This window comes from Hakea prostrata, chromosome 7 (assembly GCF_041222555.1).
Source record: "Hakea prostrata isolate BN-2017 chromosome 7, UWA_Hpros_2, whole genome shotgun sequence".
In the NCBI taxonomy this organism is placed as follows: Eukaryota; Viridiplantae; Streptophyta; class Magnoliopsida; order Proteales; family Proteaceae; genus Hakea; species Hakea prostrata.
The window spans coordinates 51268001-51293114 of NC_142606.1; positions in this window are offsets into that span (position 1 = coordinate 51268001).

The following is a 25114-nucleotide window of genomic DNA, read 5'->3' on the forward strand; positions in this document are numbered from 1 at the left end:
GACAGTGAAGTATCCTTTGGATCCTCAAGTACATCAATTTCGAGGATGAAATTTCTTTTAAGGGAGGGATGATGTGAAATCCCTCGGATTTTTGACCCTTTAACCCATTGATTCCAGGACCGCGAACCCAAAGTACAAGTAAGCGACAACTCTGGACAATACGAGTTGAGCCCTGATGTTCAAAAATCGAACCTATGGAGATGGATGATCACGATGATCACTCTAATGGATTTCAAAAGAAGAGAGAAGATCAATCGTGAAGGGATAAAAAAGGAGGTTTTGGCATGTCCAAAAACCAATGCTAGAGGATTCGAAATTTGAGGTAACCTATACCAATGATCAGCCCTTGAAAGGACCTTTCTACCCTCCGAAGTTCGTCCCAATTTTGGAGCAGATTCGGGATTTCGGGTTTTAAACCTTATTTTATGATTCTCTAACCCCATAAACGTATTCTTTAAGCAAAAAGGAGGCTGAGAATGTGGGAGAGAAAGGGATCTCATGATCTTGAAGTTTCTTCACTCGTTGGGTGGTGCTGAAGAGCGAGAATGAAAGGAAATCACGTAATAAGGTAAGGATTCACAATAACCTTCGCAATCTCTCTTCTAAATGCAATTAAGATAGGATCTGTTGCATTGTTGTGTTGTTTTTCATTGATGGGATTCATTGAATACTTCTTATTTCCCCATCAATGCTTAACAATCCTTTTAAGAATTGGTTCATGCAATCCTTTGCATTTGAAACCAATTTGATCCTCTCAAGAGATGCCCGCAGATTTGCGAGAGCCAATTTTGGGGGTTTTGTTTGAGAACCAATTGGGGTGTTTGAAAGGTAATTTGGGGGACCGTAATACTGTCAAATTGAAGACCCCAAAGTTTCGTTTAAAATTGAGATCGAACTGGAGACGAAATTAGGGTTTTTTTACGGAGCCTTATACTGGGTAGTAGACCAGGACCGGTCGACCGGCCTTGTATGGCCCCATCCCCCTACCCTATGTTTGGGTGTGTGTTTTAGCCCTTTTGATTCTGAACGATTCCTAATTATTGCTCATTAAGTTTCTATTCTTTCTAGGGTTACTTTAGGTCAATTGCACTCTCTTTTTGGTGGAATACTTTTGGGATTTGGAGAGAGTTATAAGCTTGAAAGGTGAGGAATATACTCAGCCATGCCTTGTATGAATGTTGCATTATTTAAATCTTCATTATTTTGATATCTTGTAATCTCTTATAAATTGTGTGTAACTTTGCGCGAATGGAAGGTAATGATTGTTTGTACTTGTTTCTATTTCAAATTTCATAAATTTTTGTACGTGAATGATGATGTGAGAATGTATGGATTTGATTTTAGGACTATGTCCTCTTATACTTATATACCAACTAGGGTTGTGGGATACTCCCATTATCCTATGATCTTATATGAATATGCATCTAAACTTAAGTACATTAATGCTAGGTGTCTAGAAGTGGTGTCTAGAAGTGTTTGACTAGAAAACCTTATGAGTACTACTACCCTTCCGATATAGATATTGAAGCCAGTTAACTCGTGATGCGAATGGTTGGGTCTTGTGTGCATCAAATAGGCTCACTGTCATCATGAGATGGTAGAGTTGCATATAATAGATAAGAGCTCATGGGCACTCAAGACCGGTAACCAACCCGTGAGAGGACATGGAGAGCATCTTGTCCATTATATGTGGATGACCATCGGGTTAAGGGGTGAAATTCCAAAATACGGCTTCAGTGCCATGAGGAGTACATTCATAGGTGAGAAGGGTATTGAACCAAAAGGGCACTAGCCATGAAGGGAGATATCCGAATCACATGTAGTACGAGACCGTATGACTATGCATTGGGCCTAAAGTTGTCCTTGACACACATGACCATAGGTTTAATGGGTGATATTCCAAAAGACGGCTTTAGTTCCATGAGGAGTACATTCATAGGTGAAAAGGATATTAAACCAAAAGGGCACTAGCCATGAAGGGAGATATTCGGATCACATGTAGTACAAGACCGTATGACTATGCATTGAACCTAGAGTTGTCCTTGACACATGCCAAATCTTAGACCAATGGTGATGTGAGCGATAGTGGTGACCTAGTCCCCAACCATGGTTGATGTGATTTTACCCAACTATCACGGAGAACCAAAAAGACGTGCTTGAGTGCGGTGAGGGAGAGTAACTAAGACTGCTCAGGAGACTGGTGTTCAACTTAATGAATGTTTATCGTAGAGACTTCATGATGGAGTTAGGAGTATAACATCATATTCATTCATTACTTATTATTATTAATCTTATATATGTGATGTGAGAACTTGTGATTGGATGCATTATATGTTGTTAAGTTGACCTCACTGAATTATATTGAGCTCATTCCTTTTATATGCATGTGTCTTTTAGATTATACTGCAGGCTATGAAGACTCCATTCAGATGGAGAATCCGTCGCTAGTAGATTATTATGAAGCGACTAGAGAGGAAGTGTACTCACATGGAGCTTTGTGCTCGTGCCAAGACTGATCCTACGGAGCTGGATTCCAATAGAGAACTAGTTTAGTTTAATTCTATTGCAAAACTATTCTTTCCTTTACTCTGATATTTATTTTGATCTTAGTTAATGGATGGTTATAACCACTTGATAATTCAGATTTTATCATTTTCATAATTGAATTTATTCTTTTCTTGTCCTTTGATTTACAATATCATATGATTGTATGGATCTGTCACTGAATCGAGATCATGTAATATATCACCTCGGGGGGTATTCAGTTATGACCAGATCCAACTGGATGGGGTGTGACAATAAGACTCAACCCCATTTTGACAATGTGTTGGTGTTTTCTCTCAGCTTGTCCATTTTGTTCAAACTTATGAGGATATGAGTGTCGATGAACTATGCCTTTCTTACTAAAGAACTTATCAAAGCATTAGTATTCAAGTGTTCCCTCAGATTGAAACAATTTAGTTTTTCTATTGAATAAATTGTTAACCTAAGATTAAAATTGCATAAACATAGCAAATGTTTTTGAACAATGAACAATAGGAAATATCCATGTGAATCTGATGTATTAATCGAAAGAGAGATATAATAGCTAGATCCTTGAGTTGATGATATTGGTTCTGGACCCCATATGTCAAAATGAATAAGTTAAAATGGTGAGCAACTATTAGTCTTTTAGTTGAAAAAAGTAGCTTATGAGCAAGTATAAATTGAGGATGCTTGGGCATTCTCCTTTATTGAGAGAGCTGATTTTTTATGATGTTTGTCATGCAGTTAGAAGAAGGGTGACCTAGTCGATGATGATATACCATCTTGGAAACTCTTTCACCATTGTGCAACATAAGATTCAGCTTTATCGAATTTGTTTGAAACAGGAAGCTGATATAACCCATCTTTAATGGTTCCTTGTAGTAGTTCGTTCTCTGTGTGTGGATCCTTACGTGAAATTTAGTTTGGGTGAAACTCAAGTAGCATTATCATCAATTGTGAACTTGCTTACTTACAATAAATTCTTGGTAATACTAGAAATGCATATCACATCATTTAAATTGAAAGTATGACGAGTAGAATTTAAATAAGTGGAACCAATGTATTGATAGCCAAACTTGTACCATTTCTAACTTAAACTTGAATTTTGCCAATACATGGTGTTTTGATAGATAAATTATCAAGATCTGAGTAGCTCTAAGATCCGAATACCAGGCCAGCTGATAGGTCCACTTCATGAATTATTTTGGGTTATTATTGCCTATATTATCATGCATGTTTCACTCATTTATATCTATTTTGTTGCCAATTTTAGAATATTAGATAAACTTCCTCTTAATTTCAATAATTATGATAATTTTATAGTTTTTGATAGATTAGTTATGGAAGAAAATCAGTGGAGAAACATTATCAAACAAGCTAAAGGGGCATTTTGGGCACAACAGTAGAAGATTCGGTTATGGAAACTTTTTGTTTAAGAAACCAGCATATGAGCATCTTTTGGATTACCAGACCCAGAGTCCAATGTCCTAACCACTAGACCATTGAACCACGTATACAAGAAGTTTCCTTGATTAAGTTAGATTAGGAAATTAGAGATTATTTGTATTTGATTAGTTCAATGAATCCTATCCTAATTAATCTTGGAAATCCAAGGTAATTTTATAAAAAAGGGGAGACATACCAACACCAAGAGGGATACATTTTAGAGGGAGCATTACTTGGGGACGCTAGGCCTTGGGAGGCACCTTGGAGCTTGGACGCAGGCTGGAGTTGTTCTTCCTCGACCATTGAGTCTAGAGGGATGTGTCCCTTAACTTCTTCTTCTTCTCTCATGATGTCCTAGATTTATTCTGCTAGAGTGTAAATGGATCCTTACATAAATTAAGTTATTGTTTTTACCTTTTTTCATGCAATACAATCCTTATTCTTCGCTTTCTTCAATTTTTATTCTTAATGTTTGATGCCTAATCAACATCCATGAATTCATGCTATGTTTTCGTACATGTAAGCCTAGAAAATGCATGCTAGACCTAAAGTTGAAGAATGATCAATTAAATCTAACATGTAACTAGCTAGACGGTTTATGGATTCTATGTTTCATGCAATGCATTGAATTTATCTTCCATGTGTAAAAGGTAGAAGGGATTTAGTGTGTTAGGGACCCTCAAGTGTAACAGGTGAGGTGATATAATTTTATAATCTTGTCAGCAAGGTTAGAGAGTGATGCGTCCAAAATCTGCTCAGCCCTTGGATCTCCGCGTGATGTCCTGCAAAACGAAAGCGTCAGATGTGGCCCGACCGCTGGGGTCGGGAGTCCACCTCGGGGGGAGGGGGGGGGGGGGGACAAAGCGCGCCGGGGGGGGGCGGGGGGGGGAAGGAAGGGGGGGGGGGGGGGGGGGGGGGGGGGGGGGGGGGGGGGGGGGGGGGGGGGGGGGGGCGAAGGCTAAGTCGGGGGTGGAACTTAATAAAAAACCCCCCCCGGGCGGGGGGGGGGAGGAAAGAAAGAAGGGGAGGGGGAGGTGGGGGGGGGGGGGGGGGGGTTGTGTGTGTTGTTGGTTTGTTTGTCTCCTCTGGGGTCTCGAGATAGTATTCTTTTTGATCGATTGATCCGTCCCTCACCTTGTATGGTAGTGAGGTTTATATAGAGTGTACCTTCGAATCTCCATCGTTGGATGCACTCGAGCCTTCTTCGGGTAGTCGTTGGATCTTATCAATAAGATCCGTTGAGCGATAGACTTCTACTAGTTTGGGCTAGTAGAGGACTCCTGAGATAACCGTTAGGTTATGCGATAGTTATCCCTTTGATGATGATTATCCGCAGCCGTCAGTTTGAGTCTGCTCTCATCAGGGCGATTACCCTAATCCATAAGTAAGATTAGGGCACGCTTGCGACGAGAATAATCTTTCTTCTTCGACAAGCCATCTTTCGGCTCCGGTTCGCTCGGGAGCGATTCGGTTTTCTCCGTCTCGACCGGGGTCGAGGGTCGGACCAGGTATGAACCCGGTCAGATCATAAACTCTCCATATCATGAGCCCCCCAGACCAAGCGTTCGGTCGATCCCGAGGGCTTGGTTTTTAAGCTGGGTTCGTCGTCGGTGATGATCTCTGCGTGCTTCATTAAATGTCATATCACATTTAATGCGGTGGTCACTTTTCCTCAAGCGTTGTGAGTGTAAGGCCACGTATCTTCGTTGCAGTTGATCTGTCGTGGCTCACGTCATCCAAGCGACGGTTTCCGAACGCCTATTTCGGATTCATGAGTTCAAACTTTCAAAACGTCTTTGAATCTTGATCGTTGATTTTGAATCAATCTCGATCGTTCAGATTCCCGAACACTCGTGCGGGAGTTTTAAAAGCGGTTCATTGTCTTCGTAGGTTTCATTCTTCCTGTCCGGAATTTGAACCTTTGTTGTATGCCTTCGCGCCTTCCCTGCTCTCAAGCTTCCGTCTCCTTGAATCGGTAAGTTTCTTGGTCTTTTCTTTTTGTAGTTTACCGTAACGAGTAATGGCGGACGATAGGGCTTCTTTAGTACCCCATGTTGGTGATAGCAGTGATGCTTTTGCTTCTCCTGCTCCCGAACAGTCGAATAGTGATAACAAAACCCTAACCGTCCTCTGGCAGGAGTTCGCTGAAGTTTCTCAAAAAGGTTTTGAAAGAAAAACCGAAACTTCTCCTGTCCTTCTCGAGTCTGGATCTTCCAAGATTGTCAAGTCTTCTAGGCAGCCTAAAACCTCCGGGTCCAATGGTGGGCCTGGCTCTGTTCCTTCCATTTATAATGGAGAAACCCTTCTTTCAGCTGTCCAAGATTTTGACCTTCCTTCCTCATATCAGGTTAGGGCTCCCCACCCTGATGAGAGGGTTGATTCATCCCTTTCGGGTGAATTTTCTCTGTACATAGATGCCTTTGGAAAGCGGAGTTCGCTTTCCCTTTTTTAATCCTTTATTCTCCGCAGTTTTGAATCACTGGAACATTTGTCCCGGAATGCTCCTCCCCAATAGCTGGCATCTCATCGTTGGCTTCTTGGGTTTGTGTTTTGAGCTTGGCATTACGCCATCTCTTTCTCTTTTTGTACATTTTCATGTTCTTTCTATCTCCCATCCTCCCGGATGGGTCTTTCTTTCCAAACGCAATAAGGCTGAACTTGATTGGAGGGGCAGCATCCTTGTCAAAGGAACTTTCCCTTCTAATGACAAAAGATGGCGCGAACGATACTTTTTCTGTCGAGCGCCTCCATCAGATCATAACTTCCCGACCACCTGGAGGAGGTTTACTTCTTCGTCTGAAAGTAACCGGGGCCTTCCCTTATCCAAAGAAGACTAGGCGGCCATCAGGAAGATCAAATCCATTCTGTGGTATCAAGAGATACATGGATATGAAATGGAGTATAACTCCATCCTTCGATCTTGGGGCTTGGCTCATTGTGAGCTTCTAACCATCATCCTTTGATTTGAGTGAAGTGATATGTCTTGAATTCTGATTCTTGTCCTTCTTCTTTGCGGTGCCTCCCCCGAACGAACCAAAGCTGCGGGTGAAGGCCGCTAGGGCCGTTGTGACAGCCGAGCAACGATCGCCCGGGGTCTTGACTGCAGATCAAGAGGCTTCTCTTCCCTCTCCCGACCCCTCTTACAGGGGTATCAGGAATATCAGGCCTGTAGCTGATGCTTCGAGTAAAGGAAACTAACCAATGGTGGAGAGGGCTAACGTCTCCTCCTCCGTCCGAACCAAGAGGAGGCATGACACAATTGATGCTTCCTCCAACAAAAAATCCAAAGCTTCGACGGATGGTCAGGAAGTCTTCATCCCCCATTGGACCCTGAAGATGACCGACGGGGTCACTCGGGATCTGAGAAAGCTGCGAGTGGAGCTCCCTCGGTCTTGCTCCTTCGATCGCCCAGGAGTTTGAAGCCCTGGATGACACCTCCCTTGTTAGTCAATCTACAAGGTACCGGTCTTCTTGCTTACTTATGTTTTCATAATTTCTTATGACTTCTTCTGATATCTTCCGTCTTCCCAGGAATGTTGTGTTGAGCTTTTATCAACACATGGAAGCATTGAGCCGGGTTGGTCGCACCAGCTCCTTGCTGCAAAATTGTGAAGAGAAATTGGCCAAGGCCAATTCGAAATAGACCAGGTGACTGCAGCCTCTCGTGGAGCTGCAGAAAAAGCATGAGGAAGAAGTGATCTCCCTCAAGGAAGCTCTTGAAGCTTCGAAAATTCGTGTCTCTGCTGCCGAGCGCGAGGCCAGGAAGAAAAAGGCAGCTGCCACGTTGTTTGGTGACAGCCTTGAAATCAAAAGTAGGGAGCTCGAAGAACATCCTGAAGTTGGCAATCCCTAGTAAGCTCTGAGCATATAAAGCCGGACCTTCGGAAGGAGTGCATTCGGAAATACCTGAACAGCGTACCTTTCTCCGAATTGCTAGGTTTCTACAACATTTAGGCTTATCGCATGGGGGCGAACGACGTTTGGGAGCGGATCCTTGGAACGATCCACGACTTCGACACCTTGCTCCTTTTCGTGAGGTATGCCACCCGAGAGGTCTTCGGGAAAGTTGGTATGGATCTTCCAGGCTGGGCTCGGGGAGAAGATGATCCTTTTCCAGCTGACCCTCAATATGAGGCATATCCGAATGACGAGCCGGCACTTCCGGAGGAGAAATCACAAGCCGAGTCTCAAGTTGTTGCTGTAGAGGATTCAGCCGATGCCACTCTTGAGGAAGGCTCTTCTCATGGTCCCGAGAAAAGTCCTCCCGACCGGGGTCCCTCGAGCAACAATGAAGAAAAGGCTTAGGGAGTTGTTCTTTTGTAAAGATGTACCCTCAATTTAATGAATAGACATTTCTTTATTCATGTTGGCCTCAAAATTTCCCCGTCTCTGCCCGAAGTATTGCCTTGAATATCAAAGTATTAATGATAAAACTTATCACTTAACTTTTCATTCCTCGCCGAATAATGATCTTATAGAAATATTGTGAAGATGCGTTTCGGGAAGATGCGTTAATCTTCCCCACTACTTCATTTATTGCAAAGTCCGCACGTTTCCCTTCTGCGAAGTTCAAACGTTTTCTGCTTTTGTGTACCATTCATTGTTTCCAATGAATCGGAAATACATCCATTATTTTAATGGCGGTGCGACGATTGGAGGTTTCTCTGCATCGGTGCTCGCTTCCACATGTTTCCATGTGGCATCCCTTCGACCGTTGATCTTGCTTTTTGCGGATTTCGAAGCGTCGTTTCGATCTGGGTCGTCGGTTGTCCTTAGCCTTCAACCGTCGTCTTATACCTTAGGCTATTTAAAGCCTTCGTGGGTACTCTCCATCTATCCCGACTACGCAAGATAGATTTGCTAAAGTGCCAAAGCAACCTTTCGTCCTTCGGCACCTGCTTCCGTATTCCTCGTACTCCAACGACAGACTCTATCCATTTACGAACAAGTGAGTTTTTTGATTTCTCATCTCTTTCCCCTCTTCCCCCCGAAGTAAACTGCACAGTAGTTATACTTGGGGTTTAGTTTGTTGGTGCATCGAAGCTTTAGAAAACTAGGGTTTCCCCATTGTTCTTTGTCGTTTATTTCTGTGCGATACGGCTGGTTTTTTTGTTGTTTTGCATAGTGGCTCCCAAGATCAACCCGAACTTTATCGGAGCAAAATCTTGCAAGAAAAGGGTTGCGTCGGTGGTGGTTGGGGCCGGTGTGGTGGTTTCAGCTAGTGAATCCTCCAAGCGTAAGGCGGCTGCTGGCGGTGAATCTTCAAGTCGATTCCTGCGACTTCGTTGATGCCGTCCCTACGCCTCCTTTGCCCGAAGTGATCGCTCGTCTTTCCCGGGAAGATCTTGATCACTCCGTTGCCGATAGTGCTGCCGGCACTCCTGCTGGTGAGCTTTGTTGGTGCACCCCGAAGAAGACTCTTCGGGCATCCGAGGCAACTATGTTGGCGTCGATGAAGGTGTGGTCCCAGCAGGTGCTGCTCCTATTTCTAACTCCAGTGCTTGTTTGGCATCCTCCTCCTCTCCTTCGAGTTGGAGGATTTTGCCACCGAGGAAGCACCGTCGGGTGACAAGTGATGAAACTCGGCCTTTGCTTGGTGTAGTTCATCCTTCTCATCCTTCACCTGAATTAGTGTCAAACGAGTTTGACAAAGCGTTGGAATGGTGTCTTGCTGCTCGAATGACTTACGAGAGCGCGGTTCTTTCCAAACTTCCGGATGAAGTCTTTACGAAGTCACTTTGGTGATGTAAGTCTTTCTTCATTATCCTCTGATTTTGAAAAATTACTTTTTCTGCTCCTCGCTAACTCGAAAGTTGTTTGCGGGAGTCTTCTTTGGTAACTTCCACAACCAAGTGGAAGCGGTTACTAGACTCGATAGGTTGAGCAATGAAGTTTCTAGGCTTCGGGAAATCTCTGAAGCTAAAGATGTTGAGATTGCTCGCCTTCGGAATCTAGCTTGGGAGGTGGCGGGGAGAAAAGAATTCGATGATTGGTCGTCTTCGGTCGGACTTGGATGATGCCGGGGAGAAGATCCATTTGGAGCGGAGCGGACAGTTGGAAAGTCGGGAGCTAAAGGATCCGAAACATTACCCGAAAGGCAAGCTGTCGTTCCTTTGCCCGAATCCCTTCCAAGCGATGTTCGCGAGCCTGCGTCTTCAAGTATTTACACGGTAAGCCTTTTGTTGATATGCTGAATGCTTATAACTTGCGGGCATACCGGGATGGTGAGAACGAAGTATGGGAATCAATATTAAGGAAAGATCCTCATTTTGATACGACTCCCTACGGTCTTGTTTGCCATCCGGAAGTATTTACCGGCACGGGTATTCCTCCTCCCGACTTGGACCAAAGATAAGATTGATCCTCCACCTTCCGATCCGGATATTATGCAATATCCGGAAGTTCTCTTGTTTATTCTCCGCTGGAAGAAGTCAATTATGACGAGCTTGTACCAAATGCGAGTTTGGTCGAGGACCATTCTTCTCCTGGACAAGCTGGACAAAGAGTATGAAATTGTGGAGGATTTTCTGAATATCGAAATATTTTTGTAATCCTCATTTCTTCTCTTCTTTTCCTTGACTCCCCACCAATGGTTGACTCATATGTTTGTTCTAGCAAAGTCGCGTCGATCTTGTATAACTTGTTAATGATCATCTGTAATGACTTTCTTCTTTGATCAAAGATTGTATCCAGCTCTTGTAATTATTTTGATACTGGCCTCTTTGGATCTTCTGAAGAAATAAGAAATTACTTTATCTTTGAACTTTGCTAGCCACTTGAATCGCCGTTGCATTAGGTCTTAGTTGTCTGAAACAATGCCTTTACTTAAGGATTTCTGGAGAAATACAATAAGTCTGAGAAGGAACTCACTCGGGTTTTAAACCGATGCCTTATACTTAAGGATTTTCGGAGAAATACAATAAGTCTGAGAAGGAACTCACTCGGGTTTTAAATCGATGCCTTATACTTAAGGATTTCCGAAGAAATACAATAAGTCTGAGAAGGAACTCACTCGGGTTTTAAACCGATGCCTTATACTTAAGGATTTCCGGAGAAATACAATAAGTCTGAGAAGGAACTCACTCGGGTTTTAAACCGATGCCTTATACTTAAGGATAATTCAAAAATTCAATAAGTCTCGAAGGAACTCACTCGGGTTTCAAACCGACGCCTTGCAAAAGGAACTCACTCGGATTTTCATCCGATGCCCCGACTTAAGAAAGTTCGAAAGATTTTCCATAAGTGTTGAAGTGTTGAAGGACCCACACGAATTTTCATCCGATGCCTTATAGTTGGATCTTGTTCTTGAATGTGGTGTATGATGCCCCCCAATCAAAAGATAGTTTGTTGAAAGCCAAAAATTGCATTGATTGAGTTGAAAATGATTACATCACGAACAAAATCGAAATCATCCTCAAGGATAAAACTTTTTGAGATGCCTAGCATTCCACGAACGATCCAACTCTTTATGGGAATCAATGTTCTTCAGCCTGTAAGCTCCTGAACCGACCGGTTTCACAACCATATAAGGTCCTTCCCAGGAAGGGTCCAACTTTCTTTGGTGACGCGGGTCGGAAGCTAGGGTGTTTCTCAACACCAAATCTCCGGCTAAGTACCGACGATTCTTCACTCGAGTATTATAATGAGACGCTATCCTTCTTTCATAATGTTGAGTTCGTGCTATTGCCTTTGCCCGAACTTCGTCCAACAAATCAAGACTATCAAGCAGTCCTTGTTCATTTGCTTTTTCCTCGAACTCACGATCCCGTAACGTCCCCGCCATTATCTCCACAGGTGCCAATGCTTCGGATCCATATGCCAACCTGAATGGAGTTTCTCCTGTAGGTGTTCGAACCGTAGTTCTATAAGCCCACAATACATTATGTAGTTCTTCGACCCAAGAAGCTTTGTCGGCTTCGAGTCTTCTCTTTATTCCTTCCGGTAGCGTTCGGTTAGTAACCTCTACCTGGCCATTGCTTTGGGGGTATGCCACTAAGGACATACGATGCTCGATCATATATGTTCCACAGAATTGCTCAAATTGTGGACGGTCGGCCGAGTACCATGGTCGGTGACAATTATCTTTGGAATCCCAAAGCGATATATGATTGATTCAAGCACAAATTTCTCCACTTTTTTCTCGAGTAATTGTCGCCGGTGCATTGGCTTCTACCCATTTTGTGAAGTAATCAATTGCTACTATCGGATATTCCCGTCCGCTTTGATGCCTTGGTGAATTTGCCCATGATATCAATTCCCCACATTGCAAAGGGAATGGGATTTAGAATTGAAGTCATAATTTCCGCCGGGCGCTTCGATCTTTGTAGCATGAATTTGTGAGTTACTACATCGACGAACGTAGTCCATAGCAGCCTCTTGGATCTTAGGCCAATATAACCCAAGTCTTAGAATTTTGTGGGCCAGGGCTCTGCCACCCATGTGAGCGCCACAAATTCCTTCATGAACCTCAGCCAAAGCTGATTTTACTCCTTCGGGGCCTATACATCTCATAAGGGGTCCAGCATAAGATCTTTTGTATAGTCTCCCATTCTGAATGACAAATCTAGCTGATCGAATCTTAATCAACCTTGCCTCTACTGGATCCTCGGGTAACTTGTCATCTCTTAGATACTCGATTATTGGATCCATCCAGCAACGTTCTGCTTCAATATAAGAAATTTCTTTCTCATGATAACTTGGAAAAGTTACCTCTTCAATGTAGACCGAAGGGTCTAGATTCTTTTCCTTGGCATTGGCTAGTCGGGATAGCTCATCTGCCACTGAATTCTCATTCCTCGAAATCTGAGATATCTTCAAATTCTGAAATTGGTTCTGAAATGCCTGCACTATCTCCCGATATTTTTGCAAGCGTGGTTCTTTAATGCCATACTCCCCCTGGACTTGGTTGACTATAAGCTGAGAGTCACTATAAATAGTAACATCTGCAATAGCTAATGCCTTTGACAACCAAAGTCCTGCTATCAGGGCCTCATATTCCGCTTCGTTATTACTTGCATCAAATGCGAATCTCAAAGCATATCGAATAATAAATCCTGCTGGACTTTTTAATAGAATTCCAGCTGTCACGCCCTCCCAGCCGGTACCCTATCTGGCATACCCGAGAGTGTGATCCACAGCCCGAAGATCAGGTATCGAGTGATCAACCTCCCACATAAACAATAACATAATCATGAACAATCATAATAAAAGTGCGGAAGATAAACCATAGATCCAATAAAGAAAGAATGAATCATAAATGAATCAGAATAATAGATATAATCAGAGTGTCAAACAAATAAGTAAAGTGAGGCAAAAATCCCACTCTACAACCAGCGGAAAAGTAGCTCTAAAAGAATAAACTAGACACAATCTAATCCCAGTAGCAAGTACATTGGGTAACTAAATTGTTCTCCACTTTATAGACAACATCCTTATAAGTGTAAATCTCATAAATGGCACAAGGACGCTTCCACTCGATGGTCGGACCAAGCATCGTACGGAGCATAACCACTCGCGGGATCTTCAGTGTAATTGTGGTAACCGCAATCACCTTCCTGGAGATATGCCTCTTCGCCTTGCGCTTCTTCATAGGGACCGTCATAGTACACCAAGACCTGCAGGATAGTCTAACAAACATTGTACAATAAAGGAATGAGTTTCAAAGAAACTCGGTAAGGCGATTAAAATCCATAATAACATAAATGGCGGGATTCGGAACAATCATAAATGCAATATGATATGAGACAAGCAATGAATGAATGAATCTAACTCTATGTATGCTGGTCTCTATTGGCAGACATGCTTTAAGTCATAGCACCGTACTTCTTTAGGAAGGTCCACTCACATCCTCAACCATTTAAGATATCTTGGATTCTCTCACGGATCATTTCACCGGTCTTGAGCAGCCGATTGGTAATGGGTCCTTCATCCCTCAGGACAAACCATGGCAGGGGGTTAAGTCAACACACTCTCTCACAACCATTTGGTATAAGTATTGGCGCATGTCAGGGTAAAACCTAGCCAAATGCAAGTCTTCTACTTAGATACATCAAGTCAGATCCAGATACATCCATTCCTCGTCCCTGACGATCCTTTCCGGTATCCTTCACACTAGAGTCCTCATAGTCCCTGACTACGGACTCATCAACCCTATTGGTTATCCACATATGGTAAACGGGAAGCTCTCACGTCCTCTCACGGGTTGGTTACCGGTCTTAAGCGCCCGTGAGCCCAAGTCTAACCATATGCAACCCTACCAATAAATGGCCCCCACAATGTCATTCCTGTCCTCTCACGGGTTGGTTACCGGTCTTGAGCGCCCATGAATCCCCATTGCTACCACGGGTCGTTCGGTCTCAATACCCCTCCGATTAGGGTCGACATAACAGGACATCCTAGCCAAACACTACTAGACAATCCTAGATATGTCATCCAACAGTTTAGGAAGGTGTCCAGAGGGCATCTCCGGAAACATCCCATAATATTCTCGTAGTAGTCCAAGGCCAGAAGTGTCAAAAGGACACCTCTCCTTTCCAAACCATACTTAAGCATACACATGCATCAATTCATATCATCACATATATGGTAACTTCATATATGGAAAGAAATCAATAAGTACAATCAACTTGTATAACATTGGTAAGTAAATCATACATGAATCAATCTAATATGAATAAGTAATGCTACTGTAATCAAAGTTATGCAACAGTAGTATATCATTGTAAGAATCTAATTTAGGAAACATGTCAATGATATTCAAATATAGAAACTAGATTCATGCTATCTATGTAATTAAGGAAATAACCATCCTTACCTTTTATAACTCGCAAAGGAATCCTAAGAAATCAAGTAAGATCTTGGCAAACTTGAGAAGAAGGTCCTAAACAAGTATATACAACATATTAGGAAAGATCCCTAATGAGAAAAGATACCAAAACATCCAACACAGACCAATTCTGGAGTTGCTGTACTCATTGGTCGAGTGGATTGGTCGACTGGTCCAGTCGACCAATGCAGACATTAGCCTAAAAAAAACAGAGTTTTAAGATATGAAATCCGAATTTGGTGGTTCAAAAGGGTACTAATCAAGGGGTAAACTACATCAGTAGTATTCTAACATATAGGGGACCTCAAAACACCAATCAAATCAAGACATCAAGATCCAAATTAGGAAACAAAAAGTTACCATAATTAGATCAACCATGGATCTTGATAAATTCGAAATAGAAATCAAAGACAAGAACAATAGGAGGATGGATCATTGCTTCAGGTAAAGGTATCATGAAAACATACTTAGATCTTCAAGGAAAAAGCTTAGAAGCATAAATCTAAATAAGGAAATAAAACCTACCATATATGTAACTACCATGCTTCATGAAGAACACATAGTATGGTAGAAGAGAACAACTAGAAATTGATAGATTATGGATCATGGAAAGAAAACACAGTGATTAACTACTAACATGATCAATATCGAAGATCCAAAGAGATCAGAATTCAAATCAGAAGTTTAACAAGATTAGATCATGGTTTGATCATGATTCCTTCAAAAGCTTGCAATGATCATGGTTAAGATCATTGTTCTAGCCTCAAATCCTTAGGATGATCATGAGAACATGTTCAGAGATGTTTGCAACAGAGAATGCATCATCTCTTCTACTGTCTCAACTCAAAAAGGAAAGAAAAACAAAGATGGAGGAGAAGAAGAGAGATTAGACATACCTTTTGATGCAAAAGGAAGAGTTTCGACAAAGATCCGTCAAGAAAACACCAAGGATGCAAGGGAGATGACTTGCAGAGGTCTTTGGTTCGTTCCAGAGAGTTTGGAGGCAGCAAATACGAAGTGGACTCGAGATTGGACTTAAATAGAGCAAGAAAAACCTAATTGCCAAAGGCAGCACTCATTGGTCGAGTGGATTGGTCGACTGGCCCAGTCGACCAATCAGTCGACCAATGCTGACAGCAAGACCAAAACAGGGAATTGAAGGCCCAGATCAAATCCAATCCTAAAGGGGTTTTGCACACAAGTCAATTGACTTACCTAATAGGTAGAAATGCCTTCAAACCAAGATAGAGAGCACTCCAAGTCCATCAACTAATCAGATCTTCATCAAGATTCAGCTTCCATAAATAGAACTTCATCATCAACTTTCATGGATTCAAAGCCAGACACCAAGTCCTCCACTGGGATGGCCCAAAGCTGACTTCTTACTTTAATTCGGGTCATTGGACCTACAAATAACAAGGTTTCCGGGTCAAGGTTAGGGCTGGGTTTTACACCAGCGCCTACTCCATCTTTATTACTCGAACCATCCACATATACCTCCCAAGTGGTTGGTATAGTGGGATCCTCAATGGTGGGTTCCACTGGTGCAGTAGTTTCTACTACAAAGTCGGCTAATGCCTGAGCCTTGATTGCAGTTCTGGGCTTAAAACTCACTTAGCTCAACCGACCAGGATACCATCCTTCCAGACAAATCAGGTTTGTTAAGAACTTTACTAAGAGGAAAAGTTGTAAATACCTCAATTGGATGAGCCTGAAAATATGGCCTTAGCTTCCGGCGGCCATCATGAGAGCAGAGCTCGCTTCTCAATCTGCGAATATCTCGTCTCCGCATCTAGCAACACGTGGCTTACATAGTAAATCGGCCACTGTTTCTTATCTTTCTCCCGAACAAGTACTGCACTGACCGCCGAAAGGGATGTCGCTAGATATAGCTGTAATAGTTCCCCCTTCTCTCGGTGCAGGACAGGATCGGTGGTTGTCCAAGTGCTTCTTTTAATTCCTCGAAAGCTTTCGGCACTCTTCAGTCCACTTTGCTTCCTTACTGCCCTTCAGGTCTTTAAGTGCCTTGAAGAAAGGCAAACATTTTTCTCCGGACTTGGAGATAAATCGATTTAAGGCAGCAACTCTCCCTGTCAAACATTGTACATCCCGAACGGTTTTGGGAGCCTCCATATCAATCGAGCTTGTATTTTGGCAGGATTTGCCTCAATTCCCCTCTCGTGATACCATGAAACCCAAGAATTTGCCCGAGGAGACTCCAAAGGCACATTTTTCGGGGTTCAACTTCATTTGATGTTTCCTCGATCTGAGAAAACCTCGATCAAATCTGCAATGTGATTTGCTTTTGTAAAGCTTTTCACCGGCATGTCGTCAACATATGCTTCAACATTCTTTCCTATCAGCTCTTTGAAAATCTTGTTGACGGCCCTCCGATATGTTGCTCCTGCATTCTTCGGGCCAAAAGGCATGACCTTGTAATAATAGCTTTCACGATCGGTAATGAAAGCCATATACTTCTCATCCTCCTTATTCATAAGGATCTGATTATACCCTGAGTAGGCATCCATGAAACTTAAAGTTTCATATCCTGCGATAGCATCTATCAAGAGGTCAATCCGAGGCAACAGGTAGCAATCTTTTGGGCAAGCTTTGTTTAGATCCGTGTAGTCTGTACACATCCTCCACTTCCCATTCGCCTTTTTCACCATCACCACGTTGGCCAACCAAGTTGGGCACTCGATTGGTTCTATGAAACCAGAATTCTTAAGTTTTTCAACTTCGTTCCGAACGGCTTCATACTTTTCAATAGAGAAATTTCTTCTTTTCTGTATCCATTGGTTTCGCTTTAGGGTCTATCCGAGTTTGTGCTCTGCAATGGCCCGATCGATCCCCGGCATGTCCTCAGCAGACCATGCGAATACATCCTTATTCTGTTGAAGAAATAACATCAACTCATCTTTAAACTCTTCCAGCTATTCAGACCCGACATAAGTAATCTTTTTCTCATCCTCGGTACACGGCTGGATTTGCTCCGATTTCTCCTCTGGTTCGGGCCTTTGCATCTCTGTCTCTTCCCGATCATCTCGAACTTCTATGGGGAGGGCAGTAACCTTCCTCGGACCCTCCTTGTCTTTTAAATAGGCAACATAACACTGCCGAGAGATCTTACGGTCGGGAAGAGACTTGACCGATTCCCATATCAATCAGGAATTTTATCTTCAGGTGCTTTGTCGAAACAATAGCACCTATCTTGGATAAAGATGGTCGCCCAAGAATCATATTATAGGCTGGTAGTTCTCGAACCACCAAAAAATTGATTCGGACAGTTGTTTCTTTAGGAAAACTTCCAATGGAAAGATCCAACTGAACCGATCCTTCCGCTACTGCAGATGACCCTGCAAAGCCATATAGGTGTGTAGATGAAGGTTTCATCAAGTCCCGATCCACCTTCAATTTTTGATACACTTCGTAAGAAATTAGGTCAGCTGCAGACCCTGTATCAATCAATACTCTATGCACTTCCCGCCGTGCAATCTCTACCTTGATGACTATAGCATCATCATGAGGTAAACAAACATCTCTTTCGTCTTCTTCGCAAAAGGTGATAGAATCTTCACCATTCAGCTTCTTCCGCTTCTACGCCTCTCCAGCTCCAACAAATTTGGATTTGGTTTTTAAACTCCGGGATGATTCGGGCTCTGGACCCCCGAAGATGGTAAGAATCGGTGACCGAGTAGCAGCTTCAATCACCTCCTTGCCTTTTTTAGACTTCGGTGCCTCCCTCGATCGTTCTGAACTAACCGAACGATTCCTTTTAGGGGCAGCCGCACGTGACCCACGTGGCTCCTCCCTTCTCCTGCTAACAAAAGCGGACAGATGTCCCCGAGATATCAATCTCTCAATATCCGCCTTGGGATGACGACGGTCATTAGTGTAATGACCATAGTCCTTGTGGAATCGGCAATACTTTTCCCGATCCTGCTGGTCTCCGGGTTTCAAAAGAATTTTAGGCGGCCACTTCAAAATATTTTTTCTTTTGAGGATATTCAAAATATCGGCCCGAGGAGCATTCAATGGAGTGTACTCACTTCTACCGGGGGATCTTTGGCGCCAAGGTTGGGATCTTCCAACCTGATCGTGAACATTCTTCTTTGGCTTCTCGCTTCGTCGGGAGCCTTTTGTTCCTTATTGGAGACTTTATTATCTCCTTGGCGCGCATCTAGAATCTCCATGACTTCAGCCTGCTTCTGGCATCTCTGTACCAACTCAGCATAAGTCGTGGGTATTGTCACGCCCTCCCAGCCGGTACCCTATCTGGCATACCCGAGAGTGTGATCCACAGCCCGAAGATCAGGTATCGAGTGATCAACCTCCCACATAAACAATAACATAATCATGAACAATCATAACATGAGTGCGGAAGATAAATCATAGATCCAATAAAGAAAGAATGAATCATAAATGAATCAGAATACTAAATATAATCAGAGTATCAAACAGATAAGTAAAGCGAGGCAAAAATCCCACTTTACAACCAGCGGAAAAGTAGCTCTAAAAGAATAAACTAGACAAAATCTAATCCCAATAACAAGTACATTGGGTAACTAAATTGTTCTCCACTTTATAGACAACATCCTTGTAAGTGTAAATCTCATAAATAGCACAAGGACGCTTCCACTCAATGGTCGGACTAAGCATCGTACGGAGCATAACCACTCACGGAATCTTCAGAGTAATTGTGGTAACCGCAATCACCTTCCCCGGAGATATGCCTCTTCGCCTTGCGCTTCTTCATAGGGACCGTCATAACACTCGGTACTGCAGGATAGTCTAACAACATTGTACAATAAAGGAATGAGTTTCAAAGAAACTCGGTAAGGCGATTAAAAATCCATAATAACATAAATGGCAGGATTCCAGAACACTCATAAATGCAATATGATATGAGACAAGCAATGAATGAATGAATCTAACTCTATGTATGCTGGTCTCTATTGGCAGACATGCTTTAAGTCATAGCACCGTACTTCTTTAGGAAAGTCCACTCACATCCTCAACCATTTAAGATATCTTGGATTCTCTCACGGATCATTTCACCGGTCTTGAGCAGCCGTTTGGTAATGGGTCCTTCATCCCTCAGGACAAACAATGGCAGGGGGTAAGTCAACACACTCTCTCACAACCATTTGGTATAAGTACTGGCGCATGTCAGGGTAAAACCTAGCCAAATGCAAGTCTTCTACTTGGTTACATCAAGTCGGATCCAGATACTTCCATTCCTCGTCCCCGACGATCCTTTCCGGTATCCTTCACACTAGAGTCGGCGTATCCTATGGCACCGACCAACTCGGACTACGGACTCATCAACCCTGTTGATCATCCACATGGTAAACGGGAAGCTCTCACGTCCTCTCACGGGTTGGTTACCGGTCTTAAGCGCCCGTGAGCCCAAGTCTAACCATATGCAACCCTACCAATAAATGGCCCCCATAATGTGATTCCTGTCCTCTCACGGGTTGGTTACCGGTCTTGAGCGCCTATGAATCCCCATTGCTACCACGGGTCGTTCGGTCTCAATACCCCTCCGATTAGGGTCTGACATAACAGGACATCCTAGCCAAACACTACTAGACAATCTTAGATATGTCATCCAACAGTTTAGGAAGGTGTCCAGAGGGCATCTCCGGAAACATCCCATAATATTCCCGTAGCAGTCCAAGGACAGAAGTGTCGAAAGGACACCTCTCCTTCCCAAACCATACTTAAGCATACACATGCATCAATTCATATCATCACATATATGGTAACTTCATATATGGAAAGAAATCAGTAATTACAATCACTTGTATATAATTGGTAAGTAAATCATACATGAATCAATTTATTATGAATAAGTAATGCTACTGTAATCAAAGTTATGCAACAGTAGTATATCATTGTAAGAATCTAATTTAGGAAACATATTAATGATATTCAAATATAGAAACTAGATTCATGCTATCTATGTAATTAAGGAAATAACCATCCTTACCTTTTATAACTCGCAAGAAATCCTAAGAAATCAAGTAAGATCTTGGCAAACTTGAGAAGAAGGTCCTAAACAAGTATATGCAACATATTAGGAAAGATCCTAACTGAAAAGATACCAAAACATCCAAAACAGACCAATTCTGGAGTTGCTGTACTCATTGGTCGAGTGGATTGGTCGAGTGGTCCAGTCGACCAATCAGTCGACCAATGCAGACAGTAGCCTATAAAATCAGAGTTTTAAGATATGAAATCCGAATTTGGTGGTTCAAAAGGGTACTAATCAAGGGGTAGACTACATCAGTAGTATTCTAACAAATAGGGGACCTCAAAACACCAATCAAATCAAGATATCAAGATCCAAATTAGGAAACAAAAAGTTACCATAATTAACTCAACCATGGATCTTGATGAATTTGAAATAGAAAACAAAGACAAGAACAATAGGAGGATGGATCATTGCTTTCGGTAATGAAAACATGAAAACATACATAGATCTTCATGGAATAAGGCTTAGAAGCATAAATCTAAATAAGGAAATAAAACCTACCATATATGTAACTATCATGCATCATGAAGAACACATAGTATGGTAGAAGAGAACAACTAGAAATCTATAGATTATGGATCATGGAAAGAAAACACGGTAATTAACTACTAACATGATCAACATAGAAGATCCAAAGAGATCGGAATTCAGATTAGAAGTTTAACAGAGATTAAATCATGGTTTGATCATGATTCCTTCAAAAGCTTGCAATGATCATGGTTAAGATCATTGTTCTAGCCTCAAATCCTTAGGATGATCATGAGAACATGTTCAGAGATGTTTGCAACAGAGAATGCAGCATCTCTTCTACTGTCTCAACTCAAAAAGGAAAGAAAAACAAAGATGGAGGAGAAGAAGAGAGAGTAGACATACCTTTTTATGCAAAAAGAAGAGTTTCGACGAAGATCCGTCAAGAAAACACCAAGGATGCAAGAGAGATGACTTGCAGAGGTCTTTGGTTCGTTCCGGAGGGTTTGGAGGCAGCAAATACGAAGTGGACTCGAGATTGGACTTAAATAGAGCAAGAACAACCTAATTGCCAAAGACAGACACTCATTGGTCGAGTGGATTGGTCGACTGGCGATTGACCAATCGGTCGACCAATGGCGATCAACAAGACCAAAACAGGGAATTGAAGGTCCAGATCAAATCCAATCCTAAAGGGGTTTTGCACACAAGTCAAGTGACTTACCTAATAGGTAGAAATGCCTTCAAACCAAGATAGAGAGCACTCCAAGTCCATCAACTAATTAGATCTTCATCGGGATTCGGTTTCCATAAATAGAACCTCATCATCAACTTTCATGGATTCAAAGCCGGACACCAAGTCCTCTCTTGGGATGGCCCAAAGCTGACTTCTTACTTTACTTCGGGTCACCGGACCTACAAATAACAAGGTTTCAGGGTCAAGGTTAGGGCTAGGTTTTACATTCTCCCCCCCTTAAAGAAATTTCGTCCCCGAAATTGAAAGCGTACTGTGCTTCCAAAGAGGTAAGGAAACTTCTCCTTCATATCTTCTTCCTTCTCCCAAGAAGCTTCTTCAGGGGTACGGTTCTTCCACCGAATCTTCACCAAAGGAATGGCGCGATTCCCAGCTTGCTTGTCCTTCCTATCCAAGATTTCGGCAGGTTCTTCATCATAGGTCAAATCAGCACTAAGTCCTTCGGGTGCTTGCTGCAAAATGTGTTCGGATTCTCTATGTATTTTCGGAGCATCGAAATATGGAACACATTGTGCACACCAGCAAGAGACGGAGGTAATGCTAATCGATACGCAACAGGTCCAACCTTTTCCAAAATCTCGAAAGGTCCAATGTAACGAGGGCTAAGCTTTCCCTTAACATTGAATCTCATCACACCCTTCATTGGTGAGACCTTCAGAAAGACTTTCTCTCCAACCTGAAATTCCAAATCGGTCCTTCTCTTATCGGCATAAGATTTCTGTCTCGATGGGCAGACTTAATCCTTTCTCTTATCATATCTACCATAGCACTTGTAGCTTCAATCATCTCGGGACCCAAGACTTTTCTTTCTCCTGTCTCGAGTCCAAGTACAAAGGTGTCCTACAAGTACTGCCATACAAAGCCTTGAATGGAGCCATGCCTATTGTGGCTTGATAACTGTTGTTATAGGCAAACTCAACCAAAGCTAGGTGTTCATCCCAATTACCACCCATATCCACCACACAAGATCTGAGCATGTCTTCCAATGTCTGAATTGTCCGCTCGGATTGTCCATCGGATTGTGGATGGTGAGCTGTACTCAAGTTCAATTGGGTTCCCAAGGCCTTCTCGCAAACTATTCCAAAACCTTGAGGTGAACCTAGGATCACGATCCGAGACAATACTCAATGGCACACCATGCAGACGAACCACATTATCCACATAAAGCCTTGCTAGCTTATCCAGAGTATGAGTGATCTTCATAGGAATGAAATGGGCTGATTTGGTCAACCTATCAACAATCACCCACACAGGTGTCATTGCCTTTACTTGTCCGAGGCAAGCTAGTCACAAAGTCCATGGAGATATCTTCCCACTTCCAACTAGGAATAGGAAGAGGCTGAAGTAATCCAGATGGAGGTTGTCGAACGGCTTTCACACGTTGGCAAGTCTCACACTTGGCAACAAAATCATCAACATCCGCCTTTAGACCAATCCACCAAAAATGTTCCTTCAAGTCCTTGTACATTTTGGTGCTTCCCGGGTGTCTGATAAAGAAAGACCGATTGGTGTGCTTCCTTCAATATTTCTCTCTTAACTTCTTCATTTGCAGGCACGCACAGTCTTCCTCTAAACAACAAAGCACCATCCATGGATATACCAAAGTCGGGGTCCGACTCGAGATTCGAAGAAATCTTCTCAACTTTGATCAAAAACTCTTGATCGAACTCTGTGAGCAACAATCTTATCTCTAAGACCAGATCTTGCCGTCATGGCGAGAAAGAATAAAATCGGAATTCTCGGGGACGATTTCCAAATCAAAACTCTCAATAGAAGACCACAATGGTAAACTCAAAGCATTCAAATCCAAAGTCTTCTTCCGGTTCTTCCTACTAAGAGCATCAGCAACAACATTTGCTTTCCCAGGATGATCTTGAATATCACAATCATAGTCGGAGACTAGTTCCAACCATCTCCTTTGTCTCATGTTCAACTCCTTTTGGGTAAAGAAGTATTTTAAACTCTTATGATCCGTGAAAATGGCAATCTTCTCACCGTAAAGATAATGTCTCCAAATCTTCAAAGCAAAGACAACGGCGGCAAGTTCTAGATCGTGAGTGGGGTAATTCCGCTCATAATCCTTCAATTGCCGAGAAGCATAGGCTACGACCTTGCCATGTTGCATCAGTACACAACCCAAACCAATCTTTGACGCATCGGTATAAACTGTCATACCACCGGAACTATCAGGTATAGTCAAAACCGGGGCACTTGTCAATCTATCTTTCAGCTCTTGGAAATTCTTCTCACAGGCGTCAGACCAAACAAACTTCTCTTCTTTCCTGGTCAACTTAGTCATAGGAGCAGCCAACCGGGAAAAGTTCTCAATAAACCTTCGGTAGTAACCCGCCAATCCAAGAAAACTTCTTATTTCCGTTACTGACTTCGGTCTCTCCCAATCAGCCACAGCTTGGACCTTTTCGGGATCGACACGAATACCTTCGGCTGAAACTACATGACCAAGGAACACCACTCTCTTAAGCCAGAAATCACACTTGCTAAACTTAGCGAACAACTTCTTTTCTCGCAACCTTTGCAAGGTGAAACTTAGATGACTCGCATGCTCTTCTTCACTCTTCGAATAGATCAAGATGTCATCAATGAAAACAATCACAAACTTATCAAGCACATCATGAAATACTCGGTTCATGAGGTCCATGAACACCGCAGGAGCATTGGTCAATCCGAAGGGCATGACTCTAAACTCGTAGTGACCATACCGCGTTCGGAAAGCTGTCTTGAAGATATCACTAGACTTCACTTTCAATTGGTGATATCCGGACCTTAAGTCAATCTTTGAGAACACAATCGCACCCTTCAACCGATCGAAGAGATCATCGATTCGGGCAGCGGATATCTATTCTTGATAGTCAACTTATTCAACTCACGGTAGTCGATGCACAAGCGCATACTACCGTCTTTCTTCTTGACGAACAAGATCGGAGCTCCCCAAGGTGACACACTAGGCTGCACGAAACCTCTATCAATGAGCTCATTCAACTGATTTTGCAACTCTTTCAACTCAGTAGGAGCCATCCTATACGGAGCTTTAGATACC